The sequence below is a fragment of the Ammospiza nelsoni genome, chromosome 4 (genome assembly GCF_027579445.1).
Source record: "Ammospiza nelsoni isolate bAmmNel1 chromosome 4, bAmmNel1.pri, whole genome shotgun sequence".
In the NCBI taxonomy this organism is placed as follows: Eukaryota; Metazoa; Chordata; class Aves; order Passeriformes; family Passerellidae; genus Ammospiza; species Ammospiza nelsoni.
The window spans coordinates 62,981,034-63,003,465 of NC_080636.1; the positions used below are offsets into that span (position 1 = coordinate 62,981,034).

At 41.9% G+C, this 22,432-nt stretch overlaps 1 protein-coding gene across 14 annotated transcripts in view; it reads right to left on the reverse strand.

Annotated features, from left to right (window-relative positions):
* The window catches only part of EPHA5 (EPH receptor A5), a 228,349-nt gene that overhangs the window by 189,891 nt on the left and 16,026 nt on the right, over positions 1–22,432 (reverse strand). The gene's annotated exons all lie outside the window — the stretch shown is intronic.

A 22,432-nucleotide genomic window follows, 5' to 3' on the forward strand; every position in this document is an offset into this window, starting at 1 on the left:
GCTCAGATTTTCAGCTCAGGAGGTGTAGGATTAAGCAAGAGCCTGATTTTGCTTGAGGTGTTTCAGTCTTCATTAAATGGGTTTTGCTTGCTCAAAGAACAAGAACACAAAAGACACAGCACCCAAAAAAGTCATGTTACTTTTAGCTCCCTCTACAACAGTTACCGGCAGGAGCAAGATTTCTGTCTTGAACACTGGCATTGGCAAGGGGTGCATGCATAACCTCTGCGACCTACTGATCATGGCAGAGTCCACCAGCACCTGGATGAGGAGCTTGAGAGGCCTGGGGTAGTACCCCTCACAGCAAGGCACAGTGATGCAAACCACTCTCAAGCAGCAGAAAAATGCAGTAACCTGGAACAATGCTGCATGTTTGTTTGCAACCCCGCTCTTTGCAATGGGTCAGCAGCGCAGAGACATCAAAATAACATTGTCCAGCTTTTTCCACCAGTACCAGTGCTTAAAACAGCACTCTTGTGCAATAGTTTTTAAGCCTTTTTGCCAGGGTAACCACACAGGTTTAAAACCCAATTTCTGCTTTGGGGCAGGGTGCCTGCTCACTGGGACAGGTCAGCAGCTTCTCCTCTGCTGCCCTGCACCAAATGATGGAAGGACACCAACTAGAGCCACATCACTTTTTCCAGTAAATCACAAACTTGAAATACAAATAATCAGGAAACCAGAGCAATTCATGTACTTGGATCAAGTCAGGAAAGAAGGGGAGGGAGTAAAAAAAAATTTAGTAAAAGAGAAACCAGTTATTTTGGGAGCCTCACAAACCTTGTCTTTACCATCTTCTCTTCTTGAGTTTAAACAAAATAGAGGCCAGATAAAAAAATTATGAAAAAACTGTTCTGGAGTAATACAAAGTACTTCTTTCAGCCTCAAACGCAATTTTAAATTTTGGCTACCAAACCACAAAAAAATTATTACTTGTGCAAACTTTTCCAATACCAAAATCCACTTTTATAATGCAAAAGGTGAAGTTTTTTTTACACTTCCTTAGCCTGGTTTTAGGGGCTTTGGAGCTCATTTTCAGGCAGGAGCCCATGTCAAAAAGAAACCACACTGAGTTCAATGCAAACAACATTTGGCAAGAGTTTACTAAAACCTTTAAATACCAGAAGCAGTTGCAACTGTCTGGGATCTTGCTATTTCCATACATCTGACAGTGCCCCCACCCAAGGCTCAAGCCTCATTTGGATGGCAATTTTACAACTGAGACATTTATACATACAGATATATATTCCTACTGACAGCAGTTACCAGTCAAGCAAAAAGCATAATGGATAACAGAGGACAGAAAGCATCTGATTAATCTCCCTACTCAGGCGGAAATCTGGCCTAATGAAAGCTGAGTCTCTGAAGAAGGATCTTAACGTTTTCTGGTGGCTTGGCACACTCCCAATTTCTCCAACCAGGAAAATAAAACAAAAAATAAGAAGGACATGGGCTACTTTTGGGCTACTCTTCTTATTTTACTACTGGATTGCAGTTTCCTGCTGTTTCTTACAATGCCACTCTGGTCACTAAGCTGTATAGTCCGGTTAACACACAGCTTCAGAATATCCTGAGGTTAATTAGCTGAAGTAAATATGAGTTTCCTCACTCATTACTGGAGATTTCCCAGCAAGAAGCTAAGGATCATTTTTAATACACTAAAGCATAAGTGGAGGAAGCAAATAGCAAAGAGGTATGAACTGGCAATTTAAAGCATGATTTTGAGATGTGCCACATACGACTAGTGAATTTTTTTTTTCCATTTCTATATTAGCCAAACACATATTCCCTAGCCCACGTGTGATAGTTACCTAGCAGAAAGCAAACTTAGAAAGTCACTTCCATTACCACCCCCTCCAACCACCTCCCACTGAAAGGGCAAATCCTCACCTCAGCAGAGTCACAGGAACTGCCAGATATGCTTCTGGATGACCCCTTGCCATGTGTGGGCAGCAAAAATGCCAAGAGGAGAAAAAGGGCCTTGCTTCATGTTAAAGGCTACTCCCCACTGCATCAAGAGTTAACAAGACTCAATTTCACTCGGTGCCAAGGTTTCACATTTGGCTTTGCACTCTGACAAAGGGCAGGAGAGTGAATAGCAAAGATGGGGAGATAATTGATGTTTCATCTCCACTATAAAAAAAAACTACACTGAAAATGAGCTGGGTGAATGTTCACAGCACCACCACGCTCCATCCTAACTCCACTGCTGCCAACTGCACATTCCAATACTCAGAACAGCTCATCAGCAGACATCAGTTTTCAAAAAATGCAACTTTTAGAACTGAGAGCTTAAGCATCTGGGTGGATACTTTGGTATCTTACAGTGTTTTGGATATTTTTAATTCCACCCAGGTCAACCTTTCATCATCCTGTGTGCAATCAGGACTGCTAGAAATCCTCCTCCTGCATTGAGTAATGCCAAGAAAGGTTCTCACACCATCACACTGCTCAGAGCTGAGGGAAAACACCAAACAGGAGAGCCCCACACTGAAACCATGAGGCAAAGCACGACTGTTCCTCTCTAGAAGAGCTACATGTGAAGACATTATCAGTCACCTAAATTTACATGGAGAACTCCATAATCATCAACTCCTGTTGTGTAAACATTTGAGTTTACTACTTGAACAAATTTTCAACATGACTTTTTATTTGTAGTATGCACGTAAGGTTTGCTGCCACACCTTCAATTTCTGCAGCAGGCTGTGCAGGAGACTTCTCAGTGAAACTCCCTATAAGGCAAAAGTGTTGACAATTCCTGGATTGCTCTGCACCACTAACTAGCTGAGAAACAATGGAGATTTCTGGAAAGCTGTGATAGCATCTCAAAACACAAGCAGCAATTTGCTACACAAAGTACCACCCAAGAAAATGGATAAGAAAGAACAATTAAAACCTTAAAAATTATTTTCAGTACATGCTTATGAAACATGTTTTCTGTTCAGAAACCTGCACAATTCAAGCTGTTGAAAAATGGAGAAACATCAGGACAAAGTCACCTAGACTTTTCAGTCTGCATGCCAAGATACATGGGGGAAAAAAAAGAAAATGGGACTGAAGTTTAGCTCAGACTTTGACAATTTGCATGATCAATGAAGATGTCAGCACCAGAATCCAAATGGAATGAGAACCCAGCTGGAGGCTAGCGGAACTGGAATGACAAGGAGCACCAGCCCCTCCTCAGCATGCCTAATCAGGCACTGCGCCGACCCCCTTCCCAGAACAAAGCAGCGTGCTGGCTGGAAACCCCCCTCCCCTCACACAGGTTTATTTTTTTAAAGGTTTGAAATCCTCTGTACATCTGAATTAAAACATCCATTTCACATCACAGACTGGCAATTGAGGGGAAGACAATGGAGACGAGCGTGAAAGAAGCAATGAAGAAACACAATACCATTAAATCATTTTTCACTGCCTAATGTTACACTCATTGCAGAGCAATTTAACAAAGGCCAGAACAAACAGTATTGACACCACATGGTTTAACACTGGGAGGCTGACAGAGCCAGATTTTCAGAAGGACTCAGAGCAGGACATAAATGTTAGGTTTATAACCAAATGCTTGGATTTTCAAAGCTTTTGGGATATTATTCACATTACTTATCATCTGATGATACCAAAAGTTTCACAGAGCAACTTTGAAAAGCAGGAAGAAAGGAAGTTTTTCTTGTTACTTTAATGTTGACCTAATATTGAAACAAATCAAGATCTATGGGGTGATTCCGTTTACTACAACTGAAATAACACAAAGTATTTGGTTTCTTCTTAATGCACAGAACAGCAAAACTTAGCAAAAACTAAACTAAAATCTTAATCTTTATGATGGTCATCGGCTTTTACTAATTCCTTGCAAGTGCATACACATTTAAGAGTTTCCAGTAAAAGAGAAAAAATACTTGATCTAAAAGTGCATTTAATGAAAGCAAAACAGATTAAACTTCCTGGTTTTCTAGTATTTCAGGAAAGTGACACAATTATCCACGTGCTGCACTGGCAAAGCCTAACCTCTCAGGCGTACGCGAATTTGACCAGACTACAGAGGGCCCGTACACCGTATCAGACCCTCCAGCAAATGCATTATTTTGCCACTGCTCCCTGGTCTCTAATCTACCCAAAGCTTTTCAGAGTGGTAATATTACATTCATGGCTTAGGCCTTGACAACTGCACCCATAAATCAATTTTAAACCTCACATTAATCATCTTTCTGTAATCAGTGGCTATTCAGCACAAATTTACATCTCATTTCTGTTGGCCAAACAGCCACATTAGAGCTTTGAAGCTTATTCAGGCTTAAATGATTATATTCCCCTAATAAACACTGAAGTCCTCTCAGTCCAGCTGCTGTGAGCTGCATTAATGACATGCCGTGGCAGCAGGGGCCATCTGAAGCCAGCCCTGTGCAATGCTACGAGCAGCAGCCCCCTTGCCAAACACATTTCCTGCATTTCCAATACTCTCAGAAGGAACAAGGAGGCTGCTCTGCCTGTGCAGACCCTCCTATGGGAACTGGCATGTGCAGCAGATACACACAACACAGAATTTACTGCACTTCCCCTTAGCACCTTCATTTGCCACCTCCTGAATACAGGGGGCCATGAGTAAAATACCCAAAACCAGATTTCCTGATTCCCCACATGCAGAGCACCTTAGCTTACTTTGAGTTCGGTGACAGTCCTTTTGAATATGAACCATCTACAAAACCCACTTTTCCCACTTGTCAGACAGCTCTAACTTTGTTCACAGCACCACCAATCTGTACCTTAGTGTGCTTTTCTTTGATCACCTCAGAATTAGATATTACATTTTTAATATCTGACTGTGACTTTCTTCCCTGTTTTATTGTGTGACAGATTATCACTCAGGATTACAGTAAGCAGCTAAAACATGATCAGTTCAGGGCAGATCTTGCATGTACTTGCCTGCAATCCCTATAGTGAAACAATCCATTCTGATTGAACAATGAATAATTATTTAATTAAAGAACCTTGGCAGGCCTACATTATTAAACCTGCATAAAAAGCCTGACATTGATTGTATATTCACTTTCAGTTAAGGTCTGAATCAGTATTCTAAGATCTAAAAATGAATGAACAGAATGGGTTTATTATAACTGTTGTTAAGTACTTACCCCACTATAGGTAATAAATTATACATGTGGATGCCTGGTATGCTTATTCCACAACATAATGAAACTTTTAGTTACTTTTTATTCTATGGGATTTAACTCCCATTGTGTCGGGTTTATGTTATTTAAATAAGGCACCAGAATTACACGGGTGTAAATCTGCTGGACAAAGATGCAACCCAGACCTCAATGTTCCTTTTAATCTGGAATTGAAGAAACACAGATGTGCTCAATTGTTTGTGACAGATGTCCTGTGTCCTCACCATTTCACAAAGAACATGTTTCATATAACACAACATACAATGCAACCTTCACACTCTCCTGGTGTCTGGCAACCACGGAAGAAGCACTTGAACATCAGCATGCCATGGCTAGGAAAGCAAATAAAATCATGTGCTAAATCCCCAGCTGGGACCTCTGCAATGCAAAAATAAATGCTGTTTCAGCAATCAGCTGAAATGCAAAGTCTAGGAAAGCTGCTGAAGTTTTCAGAAGAAACTGAAAAAATTTCTTCTTAAGCAAGAGGTAAACCATGGCTTAACTTGATGGTAATACTGCAACACATACACAGAGAAAAAAGTTCTGTTATCAGCTTGCTTTTGCTAAACCAACAAAAGCTCCCAGAATTTAAATTAAATGCTTTTGAAGAGAAGGGAAGATATCTTGTTGGGGGGCAGGGCATAATCAACCACAGCGAGAACTTGCCATGGGAGTCAAACCATCATTCATCATCATAAGGGGCATGCAAGGAAGTTTCAGAAGAAAGTATCTGATCAGCCAAGCCCACGATGAGCCACATATATTCATCACAGAAGTACTGTGGGTTAAAGCTAGCACCAACATGCCTGTGCCATGTGGGAGTAGAGAGTGGGTACATAGATAATTAACATTCATGTATATTGCCCTCACCAGGTTACAGTAAGAGTCTCTTCCAGACCCAGGTCCCTGAGGCACAGAAGTGAAGAACACCGAAATGCTGAAGACATGCAGTTCCTCAAAGAACAAACTATCAAAAATAGTTTAATTAGAAAATTAATTAATTGGTCTATTGCTACATCTCTGGCTGCTCAGTTAAGCTACAAGCTCTTACTACTGCTATTTTCCATCCAGGGTACACTGGGATTAATGGCAGGTTGAAAGTGGAGAGACAGAGCAGAAAGAGGAAGTAAAAATACGGTCATGGGAAGGGGCTACATTTCCTTATGAGAACCCAGATTACCACCAACCACCCCTTCCTCCAGCAGATTTGGGCTAAGGCGGGTGATTGCAGTTTGTAAACACCTGGTGGCAATGGACCTGCTGGATTTTGGCCACCTTGAAGGTTCTGATGTGCCATCCTGCACAGCTCCAGGCTTTGGTGTTTCCTTTCAGTGCTTCTTCTCCCCTGCCAGCCCAGCAAGCCAGTCAGAAAGGCACAGGCAAGGGCCTTGGCTTTGGACTTGCTTATCAAAGAGACATTCTCACAGTGGGCTCATCCTTGAATGAAACCATCCCAATTTTGCCCAGCTTATGGACAGAACTCAAGTTAAATTGCAGCAACAGCATTTTATTGCTAGGCAAGATAATTCTTGTCTTAAGCGTGACTTTTTGGTAAAAAGTTTTACATAATCTTCAGGAGTCCCTGAAAGGCACCACTTGGCACAGAAACTACAGATGTTTATTTATCCAGCCCTATCCTAGGCCTTGCTCTCACTCTACAAAATGGGTTGATTGGCCATTTCACACTAAGAGGAAATTACAGCCACAGTTTGATCATTATTTAGCAATTAAACCATTGAATCACTCCCATTTCAATTTTTGTCTCATCAGCTTCAGCGCCTTTCAGCAAACCTGGATGCATATTTCACCAAGTGTTGAAGTTTGAAAGGAAAAGGATGAGTGAATGTACCTTGAAAAATAAATTAAAAGTACAGTTCTCAGAGGAAGAGCTAATTACCATAGGAAACAGCACTTTTACAGGTTATGTGGTTAATTGACATAATTCTTCTTACCAATACACACACTCACTGCAAAGAAGACTGCTGAAGAAATGGTACTCTGATGCTGAAATGTTGTCCCCATAGTGCGCAACACATAAAGCTTTCTAATAATGTTTGCTCTCATCCATAAATTATTGTGCACAAAGAAACTTAAAACAGTAAGCAGTGAAAGAAATTTTGGACCAAGTAAAGGGATTAGCCATTTAGGGGAAGGACACAAAAACATCTTGTTGCTTCTCAGTACCTTCCTCTTGCCTTGTGAGCAAGTGACATTGGACCTGGCCCAAAAGAACTCTTCCACTCATACACACAAAGGGGAATTTTCATATTTGTGCCAACTGAAGCAATCAGACAGGCCATCCAAGCACTCAGGTGATTTTGGTTCTGTCTTCTCTGCTCAGGGATGCACAGTCCTGAGATGCAGCAAAGTTTTTGGCTTTACTTGCACAGCAGCTGGTGCTGAGCCAGGACTGAATCCCACCTTTCCTAGGGCTTTAAGAGGCTACAAGGTTATATCTTCCACTGTAACAGGAACCTGTCTTCCTACCAAAACCTGTGTAGGTGCACCCATTTAATAGCACATCCACCTCCTAGGGACTCCCCTTACCACATATCCATCCCATAGGTTCTCTAATGACAGTCTTCAGCACAGCTCTAGCCCACATTTTCATGTCATAGAGCATCTTGCAATGTTCTGCAATTCCTACTTGCCACAGCAACCAGCTGAGCAGGCACTAAGATTTCCTTTTCACTTTTACCTGGTTTCCATCACAAGGATGATTTTCTTCCCAATTGCCTCACAGAGCAAACAAGATACTAATTTACTTTCAGAATTAATTTCAGCAACAATTTGCTAATATGGCTTTCAGAAAGCCATTTTCTTTTCAAATGGCATCACTTCATCTAGAATAAATTGCAAAGGTCCCACAAGAGAGTCCACAGCTACTCAAGAGATCACAGCCCTACTTCACAGCACAAAAACCCATTAAAAAATTAGAGAAGGCTGGGAGGTAGCTAACTTGCCTGTGGCCTCTTTGCCTGAAAAGAGTTGTTGGGAGAAGAAAGAGAGGAGTAGCATGTACCAGTAAAGTTAGCAAGAGGAGGCATGGAAAGACCCATTGACTGAGAACTGAAGTTTGATCAATTTGAGCTAAAAAGATTCATTTGTCATATATTAAGGACAGATGGATGTTGGTACAAGCTACAACGGGATATGGACTTATCACAAGAGGGTAAGTCACTCAAAGAAATCTCTCTCCAGAAGATGCACTGTGGGCCAGATCAAGGTTACAGACCTGTTCCAAGGACTCCTGAACAAGTTTCTGCACCGTATGTGCCACAAGAGATTCAACTATGTAATGTTAACAGAGCCAGTGGCCTTAAATCCTATGAAGGTACACCACCATTACCTTCAGCCCACACCTTAGCGTGCTTTTCTCTTTGTGCTTTCTCCCAACCAATTGTTTTACCCCACCAGCACTGAAACTGTGACTCGCTAACAAACAGAAATAGCATGTCTAGAATGTCAATAATTTGCAATCAACATATTTGAACAGCGGGGTGTTGCCCAACTTTCTTCCTTAATACCATTTTGATTCCTTATGTATTTACTGTAATACAGGAAAAACAACAGTTCTCAGTTTTAAAATTCTGCAGCGCAAAAAAGGAAGGAAATTTGCCAAGTAGTATCTTTGGTCGCAGCACTGTGTGTAAAAAAAATTGTTCAGACTCTATTTTGTCTCTTTGCTGCTTTATTTTTAAATAAACAAAACAAAGGTTGAAGAAAAGGAAGGGGACAATATGTTTTTTGAAGGCAGTTTAAATCAAGACTTTGCTAATTTAAGTCATTCCCAGTTCAGTAAAACACAGGACACCTACAGCATTAGCCCCCGTTTTGGATTTAGTTGCTTTCTTTACCCTTGATCAATGGGGTCTCTATGGAATCTTCCAGCAGGGTCAGAGGCACCAGGGAACTCATTTGGGAAAAGCTCCCCACATACCAAAAAAGCTCAGCATGGATTCTGGCTTCTGACAAGGACCCTCGGCAGCACCTGGAGAGATGCACAGGGACTTCTGCATATCCAGCTTCAGCAAGGTCAGCCTCTGCAAACTGCAGTGCTGAGAAACACCCCAAGTTAGCACTGGAGCAAGACAGTTCTGCAAGCAAAAAATCTCTCCAAAGTGCTTTGCTCAAAAGGGACAGAAACAGAGAAGTCCAAAAGGTTTACCTGGGCTATTGGTATTAAAGAAAACAGCTTTGCAAACACCAAGCAAGGGCTGCTTAAAATTCCCTGCTTTCTCTTCAACACCTTCACAGCAAAAGCCTTTTACAAATATTACACAGGCAGCATCATAACCAAATCCCCTGGGGGCTAAAGACATTTGCCAGGTCAATACACTTATGCAGCTCTGAGAAACAGGCTCTGCCAGACTTACTTACTGAGACTCCAAAGGACACAGACTCCCGCCTATCTGTACTGCCTGTCCACACTGAGACCACCCCTCTGGCTTAAATACACCAGACTCTGAAGAAGCAGTGCTTTGAAATTGAATACACAGGGCTCGGGAAGCTGAGCTTACAGCCTGAGTAATCGACATGGATATTCAATTATCATTAAAATTAATAAGTAGGACAACAACCAAATCCCTGGATGGGTTTTGATTATCTCAGTCTGGGTATTTATCAGAATTACTCTGACACACTGAGCCATTGGGCTCTGGCTGACAGGCACAAGTCTCTCCTTAGCCCACTGGAGTTTCCTCTGCATTGGAAGCATCAGGACATCCAACAGCAGGAACAGACGAGTACCACACGGGAAATGAGATGGGTATCTGAAACTGTACAAATAGTTTTGATTTGGTCTGAAGTCCATTCCCAAGTGAACTACTCATTTTGTTCCTGTTCAGCAGCTGTCCTCTGCCTCACTATAATTCTGCAGACTGACAGCAGTCACTGCATTTGCAGGAAAGCACCAAGCTCCATCCAGCCACCTACCCAACAGTGTACCAGTGATCACAAATCACTTATTTCCTGACCGTGTGACAAGACTGGTCTAGTGATGGACATAACTAGCAATTCTTTTCTAAAGCTTCATCATTTAAAAGTTGGTTTTCCCATTACTAGAGTGAAAATCAAGGCTTTGGCTAATTACTGTATTAATCAATATCAATAAATTTAAGAACGCAAAGTTAACTCCAGAATTGGCAGACATATTAAAAGTATGTGTGTTGCCATTTAAGTTAACTACACAGAAAAATTCAGTTACTCAATCTGTCATCAAAATAAAAAGCAAACAGTAAACCAGACAGAGATTGTGTAATGAAGTAACTTTATCTTACAGGATTGTATTTGTGGTTATGACTTTAATTGTGTTGTCTAGAAGGATTTGTGACAAACTGAATAATCTTGCATTATTGTAATGATTTGTAATCACAACACTGGCTACAATTTATGGGCTGACTTTACATTCGCACTGCAATCAACTAAGAAAGTCAGCACATGCCCTACAGTTCTAACCACTTAAAATTATGTCTTGCAAGGAGCCCCAACAGCCCCCCAGTTTGGAGGTTTGAGGCCAAGGCAAAGCTCTCAAATGTATCTTTCAATTTCTGAAGCAAATAAAGCTAAAAAGAACAAATCTCAACACCCCCAAGGCTTCTGAACAGAAGACCAAAGGTTATATTTTTGCTGTCCTTTACTGTTGACTGAATGGGGAGCAAGCCACGCTGAGCAGGCATCATACAGAGCACAAGTTATTTTGATGACCCTCAGCTTTAAGTGACAAACTGTGGGGACCTCCAGGCTGCAGCAGGAAACCAGGAGAATTACATCAGTGCTGTACCTGGAGTCTGCAGGCTGACCCCCTGCCCTTGTCCCATCCCCACTCCCCCAAATTAAAACATCAGGTCCCAATGAAAAAGGCAGCCAACACAGACAGAAAATGCTAGTTTTTCTGAACAGTTGGAGGAAAAAACCCCAAAATTCTTAAATCCTCTTTTTCAAAACCAGACAATTTCACCCCCACACTTGGTATCTGCTGAGTACAATTAGGTCTTGGGGTTATCATCCAAGAAGGAGTGGTACCTGTGCATCACATTAAAACTCAAACACCTCAAAAAATTAATTCTAAAGAGCACTTTCAATAAATAAATATTTTAAGAAGTCCTGTCATCACCTCCCCTCCCACCCTGCGCTCACTCACCTGTTCTTGGTCTAGCTCACAGCCTAAGTGAGGCACTGATTTGCACTAGAGGAGCACCAAGTAGCTCTTTCTCACAACTGATACCAAACTGAAAATGGATTAATGATACCTCAAATCATAGCAAGAAACACCCAGCGCCATCTTCTCCTGATAACTGTCAATATCATGGTTAATATCCTGAATACTGTCAATATCATGGGAAGAATCACTGGGGTTATAGGAAGATCTCTGAAGACAAGGATTAAGTCACTTGTCCCAAAATATTTTTGCTGAAGTCAAATGCAAAATTCTGCAGCATGAAAGTTCAGTCCTCTCCCAACTTCAGAGCCAGAAGTTCTGATCTTTGAAAGAAAGCATCCCAAGGAGAGCAATTATCCACAGAAAACACACATCTTTACATGATTCTGGTTTATCTTAGTGCAGCAAAAGTAACAGATCTACAGGACACTATATGCCTCAATATACAGGTAGCTCATATACATGGAAAACAATAAGATTCAGGCCTTAGTAATGGGGAACCTCTCTAAAAATTTAAATGCATCTACTTTTTGGACAAGGTTTTTTGAACTTGATTTTTTTTTTTAATTCTCATTTTCTAAAGTCAAGAATTAAATATAATCAAAGGACTTGCCTGACACTTGCTTGAATAACAATGACAAAGAGAAAGAAGTAAGAGTACATTAAGCTAAATGCTTATCAAAGCATTTTGGCAAGAACCAAGTACCTGATAATACTTGGAAAGCAGCAAAAGGAAGCAAATAAAGGACTGTGTGGAGGTTTCAGCCTGATCTGACAGATCCAGGCTTTAGAAAGCCACCAGCAATTTTACTCTTTGCCATTATCAGCCTTCTCTGAGCTGTCCCAGACATGCCCAGCTCAGCAGGCAATTTCTTCTACACCTTTCCATCACACCATGCTGATCCACAGTCCCCACTCTTCTCAGGGGAGCTTTCATCCTTACCAACCCCGGGGCTCAATCCTGCCTCCTCCCTGCAGCTAACGGGCAACTCATCCATGGATTGTTCCTTACTAAGGCCACTAAGATCATACAGGGGTAGGTGAGGGTCAAACTAACATGCAAGATGTCAACCACTCCTAAATATAGATCACTATTACATCACAGATGTGTCTTCAGTAAACCATCTTGAACTAGAATTAAGAATCAGTGATGTCCCATTACACATGGAAGAAATAATTGCTCTCTACCCTAAATACTCACAACTCCCCTCGGGATGGCACAGTCTTTATATTTTGAGACTATTTCAGTAGATTTTCACCCCCCAAAATCCTCTGCCCTGGCAGAGGAAGCAGCAGCCAAACCATGTTCTGCAATTGTTTTCTACTCACTGTCCATCCCATGGGGTGCAGACCATCAATCACCGTGGCCTGACAGCATACAATATCACAGTGGTATCCCAGAGATGACTGATAGCCAGGTGTCACCCACACTCCTCAACAGGGCTTCATCACTCATGTTGAAGAGCCTAAAGGCTGGAGAGAAGGAGGTGGTACCACTCTTCTTTGGAGCAGAGTTAACACAAAAGCCTCCAAAGCATGATTTGCATCCATGTGTACTGCTCATACCTAATCTCCAATCTGTTTTGCTACAGTACTTTCAGTATTAAGCCAACAGACCTCATGGTTACTGTTTTACTTGCACACACTAATCACAGAGTTCAGTATGCCTTTTCCCTCAAAGTGAAGATGCCCGAAGATAAATTAAGACTATTGACCCAAAATATATTGGGACAAGAAAAGTTTTGAAATAAAACACTGTCATTTTCTTTCAATAGCCAAGAACCCAGTCCCAGCTTCCACTTTATGTGCATGTAGCCTTCAGCAACTGAAAAACGCCCTGTTTTTCTGATCAGGACAAGCAAACAGAAAATCCTGAATGACTTCCATTAACAACTTGAAAAATGGATGGAAGTTTGTTCTAACAATCCCAGATGTTCAGCTGCTGAACTGTTTCTTAATAGTAGGATAACCACATACCAGGACTTTGCAGCAACACAACAGTCAATTGGAAAGCTCTCCTTTCAGGTTTCGAGCTGGTGAAGGGTCTTCAAATTAGCTTTCTATTTTTATTGTCCTCATTCACTGTGTACACACAAGGCAATGGCTTGCCATGAAGACAAAATACCAGCTTCCCTCTTTACATTATTTTCAGGAATTTTGCATTTCAAATGTTCTCCTTCTGAACACACCTACTAGGTGTTTACCTTTTTGAAGCTAGCATTCTTTCTTTTTAATGTTTTTTTTTTGGACTGGCTTTCCTGAATAAGTAACATCAAAAAAAAAAAAAAAAAATCAAACAAGGTGGCATTCTTGAATTTACTTACCAAAAAAAGTGCCATTAACCTGAGGAAAAATATATGCTGTCAAATGGGGCCAGTGCATTTGAAGTCTTATAAAATGATTATGCAATTAAGTGATAAGTAATGCACTGATATATATATTTGGCGCACGAACCAGTAAGAAACATAATTCAAAAATTCATAAAATAAGCTATAAAATCCTAATGCATGTTTTGAAAACCCTGGGCTGTTGCATATGCATTCTGTAATGGTAATATTTTATTCTGTATAGTTTCAGATTTTCCATGAATGCACTACATTAATACATTTTAATTGTATGGTTACTAACTGTTGGATACCAGTATTTCTGAAATTGGCACAAAAGCAACAAAGAAAACAATGGTTTTAGAAGATAAAGCTCTTCAAAGCTCTTTTATCCCCCAATGTAATTCCTAGACACTAGAGAAAAAATAAGACATTTTAGCATGAAAGGAGATTATTGTTTGCCCAATGAGCCTGTGTGGAGGAACCTAATGCTGACAACAGTATTTACAAAATGATATACTGAAGGATCAACCTTTATTTTTCCCCATGTAGAATATATTATTCCAGTAATACAGTTCCAGCCAAGATAAAGATTTGCTTTATTCCTAATCTCACTAGTATTAATTTATTTTACAATACCTTAGAGTACTCTAGGCATTTTAGATCTCCTTTAATAAGACCTACACCTCGCCAGATGCTGCTCCCAAATAAATGCTGATTTATGTCAACAGCACACAAACCAAAGGGCAGCCAGCTGAGAGGACAGGACAACAAGAGCAGTCTCAAATGGAGTGAAAAGATTAGATTTCAGATACAAAAGGAGATATGAGAAAGGACATGAATTAAATGGTAAGGCTATACAAGGAGAACTCCTGTCTAGCATGAGTGTCTTTAAAAGTAGATACATATTGCAGCTCATATGTTGCAGGTATCAAGAGTGAATCTTAAATGCAGGTTAATGGATGAGTAGCAGTAACCTGATTTTAGTCAGGCCAAGATTAAAAAAATAAGAAAAGACAAACAAATAGTAACAAAAACACAGCAACGCTCAACACCCACCAATACGCAACCCCTCCCCCCCCCCCAAAAAAAAAACCAAAAAAACAAAAAAAGGGCACACCAAATTTCAAAGGGAAACAAAAACAGATCTCACCCTAGACAGAATCAGGACAGGCTTTCAGACAGAAGGGCTTCAGACTTAGGGTTGCAATAGGTCAGAGCAGACCACCAGGTTTGTTCCTTCAGAAGAGATGAACTCAGCTTTGACCAGAGTAGCAGAGAGAGTCCAACCTGCTGTCAGAAGCCTCCTGTGACAGAAATCCCACATCTGCCCCACAGACTAACCATTAGAAGCCACACTCCATAAAATTTACCCTGAACCAGTGTGGTGGTTTGACCAGAAAGAAGTGGGAATTCTGGGATGTTCTGGTCAAACCAATGGGTGCTTGGATTTTGATATTGGCACCTGGGGTAGCCAGTGGGTTTTAGGACACACCTCCGAGAACACCCAGGGGTTAAAAGCAGAGCTTCGGCGCTGGGAGGCTCTCTTGGGACCTCGAGGGACGGAGGTCGGAGCTCTCCCCCGTCCAGCCGCTGCCGCTGGGCGGGGCAGGGGCAGCCATGTGGTAGGCCTGGGCCTGGACAGACATGGGAGTGAGGAGGCCTTGGATGATGGAAGGGTGGAGGAAGAGCCCTAAGAGACAACGGACAGCCTTTCCCCCCCGCCCCCCCCGGAGACAGATAGAGAGAGAGAGAGAGAGTGCAGCCTGTGTCGTTACCTTGAAATTCAGTAAATACGTGCTGGCAGCAGGCAATCCAGCTGAGGAGATGGGGGGGGGGGGGGGTGCAGCCAGGAGTCCAGCCGCCTGGAGGAGTTTTTAACCCCTTTTGGACAATGAAAACGCTACAGAACATTAACCCTTCCTAGACGTGTGATAAGAGTGGAGGAGGACGAAGGAAATGAACCAGTGATGGGGGTCTGGACCAGAGAGAGAGAGAGTGAGAGATGTTGAAAGAAGGGAGAAGATGGAGTGCCATTTTATACTGGACTCTTTTGTGTAGCCATGGACAGAGCTATGTTTCCGTGAGATACAGAGACTGAGTCCAGGGGGAGAAATGTCCCAGTGCCAGAGAAGATTCAGTGTGGGTACCCCTCGGCCCCAGGGGGTATATAAAATATGGGGGGGACGGATGTCCCGAAGGTGAGATACTGTGTTTTTCTGGAACTGGACAAAGCATCCTTAAAAAAAGACAACCCTGGAAGCAGCCCTGATCCCTGTTCGGTGGTGAGAGCACTGGAACAAGGACGGAAGAGGCCACCACGACACACAGAAGGACTCCCTCTCCTCTTGAGGAGCTGAAAGTCTGAGCAATCTGAAGGGTGGTGTTGGACCTAGAATTGGTGATTTGGAGGATGTATTGTATTGGAGAGTGTTTTTGTGAGGTTTTCATTTTCCTTGTTTTTTTCTTCTTTTGTGTGTAGTTTAGTAATTGTTTGTGTGTAGCTTAGTTAATAAAATTTTCTTTATGTTTGAGTTTGGAACCGGCTTTGCTTATTCCTGGTCACATCTCACAGCAGACACCGGGGAGAAGGTGTACTCATGGGGGCTCTGGCTTTGCCAGGCCCAAACCATAACAACCAGTCTAGATGAAACAAATACTGCTTCTCTTGTCCTACCCATTGCAATCCTGGATGAAAGTTTTTCCCTCCCTCCCTGGTGGCTGAGGCCAGCCCAAGACTCTGTGCTACACCCAACTCCATCAGCCTTCTTACACAGGATGCAATTCCCCATTGCTAAGCTGATCTCTTTAGATTTTGATTGGTATAACAAAGCTTTGTGAAACAAATGCAGCTCTATGAGCATCGCCAACTCAACAGGGAAACCCACCCGTGTGGACAGTAGTCTGCTGGCCAAATTCACCTCTCATGGCAGTGCCCTACTCCCACTGAACTCCAGCATCTTCATTCTCCCTCTGGGGCTTTCAGAGTTGGAAACATGAAGCCAGTTCTACTTTAAACACAGTTTAGTTAAATACCACAAGGGTCTCATACAGTTGCATTATTAACCTCTGGTTAATGACCTCCTTCCCAACCCAAAGCTCAAGTTCTTTTGTTGGAGTTATGCTATACAAAAAAAGCATGCATGACTCTGGCACACTAAGCAGGCAGCACAACCAAAAGAAGACACATCATCAGGTCCCATTGGATGAATAAAAATGACCATGGACATGAAGTACCAGAAAGAGAGTCACAGAGGACAGATCTGTAACTATATATATAAATACACACACAGATATATAGAGATACTGCAAATTACCTTAATAAATCCTAGTGGGCAAAAAACACCCCATATGTTTCAACTCTTGAGCTCAACATCACCCCACACATGGTTTGTGTACAATTCCTTTATTTGGTATATAACAGAAAACATTAGGTACTACTGCTCAGGCTTGGATTACACAGTTCACTTCAAACCCTTACACGTGCAGTATTGTTTCTTACTAAAGTGTGCATGTACAAAAATGTGTACATATAAACAAAGCAGCCAAATTGCAGGCTTTTAGGGTGCCATTTACAGTTTTTCAGCTGCTCAGTATTACTTCCATCATGCTTCCTGCTAACGTTTAAATGGCATTCTTGTATGTTAGCATGTGTTGGTTTTGGCTGGGATAGAGTTAATTTTCTTGGTGGTAGCTGGTGTGGGCTATGTTTTGGATTTGTGCTGGAAAGAATGCTGGTAATTCAGGGATGTTTTCCTTAGGGAGGTTACACAGAGTCACGGCCTTTTGTGGCTCTCACCCCACCCTACAGCAGGAAGGCTGAGGGTGCACAAGGAGTTAGGAGGGGACACGGCTGGGACAGCTGATCCCAGCTGACCCCAGGGATATGCCACACCATATGGAGCATAGAGAGCTGGGGAGAAGAAGGAAGGGAGGGACATTCAGAGTGATGGCATTTGAGTTCCCAAGTCACAGTTATGTGTGAGGGAACCCTGCTTTCCTGGAGATGACTGAACACCTGCTGGCCCTTGGGAAGAGGGGAAGGAATTCCTTGTTTTGCTTTACTTGCACACATGGCTTTTGCTTTACTGATTAAACTGCCTTGATGTCAGCCCATGAGTTTTCCCACTTTTACCCTTCTGATTGTCTCCCCCATCCCACTGGGGAGAGGGACAGGAACAAGCAGCTGTGTGGGACTTAGCTGCTGGCAGGGGTTAAACCACAGAGCAGATCCTCGGAATTCCTCTTCTACGCTGGTCACAGACGAGCAGCAGCATTTGCAGGAAAAAAAACCACAGGCTGCCAAAAGTGCTGCCCTGAAAATGCCAATTATAATCATAACTACATGACACAGCTCAATGGTGCCAAGAATCCTCCTTCTCCTTTCACTAACCCCCATCCCTCCCCCTTTATTTTATTTCTATCCCTGAGGGCAAGCACTGCCTCCAATCCAGGATTCCTGTGTTAAATCTCTATCTGAACTAGGATTGACAGAGAGAAACAGAATCTATTCCCAAATCATGCTGAGTAATCTAAAACTGCTGTTATTTTTAACTTTAAAGAGGCATCCTAGGGTACCTATCCTCAAAAAAATAAGCCAGAAATGCTGCTTGGGAAAAAAAAACCAACAAACCACCTATCCAAACCAAACAGAAAAAAAAAAAAAAAACACCCCAAACCAACCAACCAAAAAAAAAAAAATCAAGACCATCAATATCCTACATAAATTAGAAACAACTTCTGGAATCAGTCTAGCTCAATTTACCCAACTTTCAGTATTTGGCCTTACTAACCCCCCAAAGGAGGGGCAATTGCTTTCCTTCTTGCTGTCCACATGCAAGAAATCACCTAGCTCCCTCACAACTCTTTATTCATTGCAGAAAATTAACATCTCCTCAGGACCAGGTTCTTCAGTACATGTTTATTTTCCAGTTTGAGCCTAAAGAAAAAAAAAGCCATCACATGGAGCTGTGCAATGAGCCACAGCACAGAAGCAATACCCCAAGGACCACAGAGACTTTCCTGTTCTGTGCTGCAGGAAGTTCAGGGAAATCAGTGTGAGGTGGAGGAGATGGAAGAGAACCCTTTGTGCAAAAGCAAAGCAGGTGTGCAGCACTCTGATTTGGACAGAAAAAGAGTACTTCTAATCCATAAATAAAGAAGTTTTAAAGTAACAGTGAAAGGAGGGAGGGTCAAACAAGTAAATCAGCCCTATAAGGGCCGCTGGAACAAAAATCAGATATAATTGCTGAATAAATCAAACCAGTAAAAAAAAAAAAATTTAAGCACCAACTTTGGTTTTACTTGGCCAGAACAAGTAAAACTGCACAGCATGGGTTTGCTCTGTAGCCCCTGCTATGGCTTTGCAGCAAGCTGAAATGCACGACCCAGCCTCCTGCCCAGTCAAGGGAGGAAGAGGATGCAATACAGCCCACAAACACTGCCTGGCCTCACCTGACTATTTCTGTCACAGCACTTACTCTTGTTCCTACCACTGTGAGTTTGCATAGGATAAAAATGTATGTTTAGCACAGAGAAGCACAGGCCTGTGCTTCAGTCAGAGCTGTCCAGTGTCACAGCCACGTGCAGTGCACACACAAACCTCTGATGTGCCCACTTTGGGCAGTCCTAAGCACTGCCCCAGCAATCGGTCCAGAGGGAAAAGACTTTGCAGACCTGCTGTACAAGCTTTTAATAGAAAACCTGACTGGTTTTGTTCATGTGCTTGGAGGGCTTCCTACTGCACAAGAGGGACCAGACTTTCCTGATATAGCCTCTGGTAATTACAATAACTACCTTCAAGTTAAAACAAACTTACAAGAGCTGCAGAAATAAATCAAAACTGTCCCTTTGGCATGTAATAAGAGGATCAATTCCTAACCTGAGCACAAAAAGGACAGCATTTTCCATGCTGACCATGCTGTTTTGTCCGGAAGAGAGTCCCTTTTCTGAGCTCCATGGCCATGAGGGCCTCACAGGAATCTGCTTATGCTTTTAAGAGATAAAATGCAAGTTTAAGAGCTGACTGCACAACTGCTGCAAGCTGCTGGACCCACACAGGGCAGCCAGGAAGCCAGACTACTGCCATTTACTTATCCTTCAGGGAAAAGCAGCAGAAATAAGGAAGCCCTTTCTCCTGTTCAGCAGCTGGTTCTTCACACTAGAAGGCATTGTTTCAAAGCCCAACTTGGCCATAGCACATTTCAGTCATCTCATTCCCATGCATCCCTCAGTACTCCAAGGAAGAGGGGGATTTTTCCTACCTTCTATGTGCATGGGGAATATGAAGGCCAACCAGGCTGCAAGGATAATGGCCACCACCCAAACCAGTACCAAGTAAGTGCCTTGCCAGACACAGAGCTTCAGAGGACAGCCTTGGCTAAAGTGCTCATCTCCCTTTCCATACAACCCACTTCTCACAAGGTGAGCCAGCACACACTGCTCAGCAGTGCATCAAGGTCTGATTTTGTGGGGACTGCAGCTGCTACAGTGCTTCTTCATTTGAGATGAGAGCACAAAACAGGCCTACCTTTATTCCTGATTTGTTTCCAGGCTGGAGAGTCAGCCTCCTTACCATAAAATGCTGCTTTCATTTCCCACGTTAGATCACATTTTCCCATTGTGTTCAGAAAAAATAAGGTGAACAAGAGACTAAACAAGGGTAACTTGGACCTTTCTGGAGCATGAAATGTTTTAAACATTCAATATACAAAAATTACACAGCACACAGCTGTAATAGAAGTTTAGACTATGATATCTACAAAGGATCTGCCAAAAGCAAGTTCATTTGGCTTGCCTGGACCTCTTATCCCAATTGTCTCAGTAGGGGCTTTTTGTGGGATTTTGTTTGTTTGTTTTACATGTGGAAATCTGTTTTCAAAACCTACCAGCTTAAGCCTTTGTGGTACAAAGATAATTTCTCGCAAGCACTCCCATACAATGCCAAAGACTAAACACTTGTTTTCTTTAACAGCAACTGTGCCCCGCTACAGTCTCCTACTTCTAGCACTTATAGTTCTAAGAAAAGTATTTATGTTCTGTTAAGATTATAATAAAGTGGAGAAGCAGCAACACTGGAAGAGAACCAATGTATCTTCAGCTGGAACTGCACCACTGTTGAATAGTGACTGCACTCCACAGGATATTGTTCACAGCAACAGCAAAACACCATGCCTCAAAAAGCTTACTTCAGAACGTGGTTTGTATCTACACACTCTGGCACAGCAAAGTGTGACACATCCTGGCATTCTTGCTCCTTTCCTTCAAGAAGAACTGCGCAGACAGATACAGGGACCTTGAAAATTTTCCCTAGGAGAACATCCTGAGGTAACAAATTTGGATGAGAATGCCCCCAAACACACAAGAAGGCCTATATCGGATGACAGTTAAAGCTCCCTCCTTTTCCAAATTCAAATCCTGAAGAAAGAGTGACTTTAAATACTAATATTTGGTAGATACTGTAAAAAAAATTAAGCAAAGAATGTGTAACTGCAGTGTGGCTGACTGCAGAGCAGAAATAGCAATTAGAGAAGTAACTCTGGAAAGACCTTTTTCAGTGCTCATAAAATACTGCAAATATATTAGACAAAAAAATAAAGACAGTTGGACTAACCTCCTGGATTTTTATAATGTCCCATGAAAACAAAGAAGATTAAGATAAGATTTCTGGAAATTTGAAAACCAACTGCCTAATTCACTTTTAAACACAAAGCAGAAGTTAATTAAGGTAAAAAAAATCTCCCTATTGAGTCAGTAACCTTTAATTTGGCATTCATGAGTGTACTTTGATGTACTCTTTGGAAACTGAGCTTGTAAATATAGAAAGGTTTCCCTAAATAATGAAAAGATACAGTTGTGGCTTATGTATAGGACAGTTAGCTTTTGATTTACTCATCTACACATACAGACTCAGAAGTATTCTGAACTTCTCAGCCCTGTTTTTCTATGGATATTCTTTTAGGGGCATTGGGATACACCAGAACTGGGCTTTATACCACAGGAAAAATACCAGAAGATGTTAAAAAAGTTTAAAAACAAATAAAACCATCCCTTAAGAATATTGGGTACTGGATATTGGGATCCTTATGGTGCACCATGGCACCAAAATATTGCTCTGCCAGCATATCTGGCACCAGCCATTCTGATGGCCACACAAGCAAGTGGAGTAAGTTTTATTCTCAGCTTTAAATCAACAGATTAAAAAAATAAAAGGCTATAAACTAACCCTAACAGGATTAGATCTTGGAAGGAATTGAAAATAAAATCAGATCCTTGTGTAGCTTTCACATTCCTGCTGTAACCAGTGCTTGTAAACATGCAGCTTGTCCAAGTGAGGCTGCCATTTCCACAACCTTTCATCCACACAGAATATATGGAAAGCCAGACTTTAATTTACTGTCTAATATATATTTTTTTCCAAGGCTGGCTGAATTTTATACAAACATCATCTATATAACAATCCAACTGGAATCCAAGACAATTATGCAGTCTGTTTCATCTGGTGACTAAACCTCTGGAATAACACATTCCTGAGACTTGCTCTGTTGGAGGGCTCAGTCATGCAGCATTTCTAACTTAGGATGCTTTCTACCCTCACACAGTGCTCATGGCTTTCAGGAACTGACAGGAATACCCAGCATGGCGCAGAAATCAACCTTTCAAGACTGCACCAAATCTCTGTCGTAGTACAGCATTGCAGATGCCCCAAACCAAAGACCAAAAGTCATAGCCAAGACTACTGTGATGCAGTCAGGTCAAGCAGATACACTGGAGGGTATTAATGC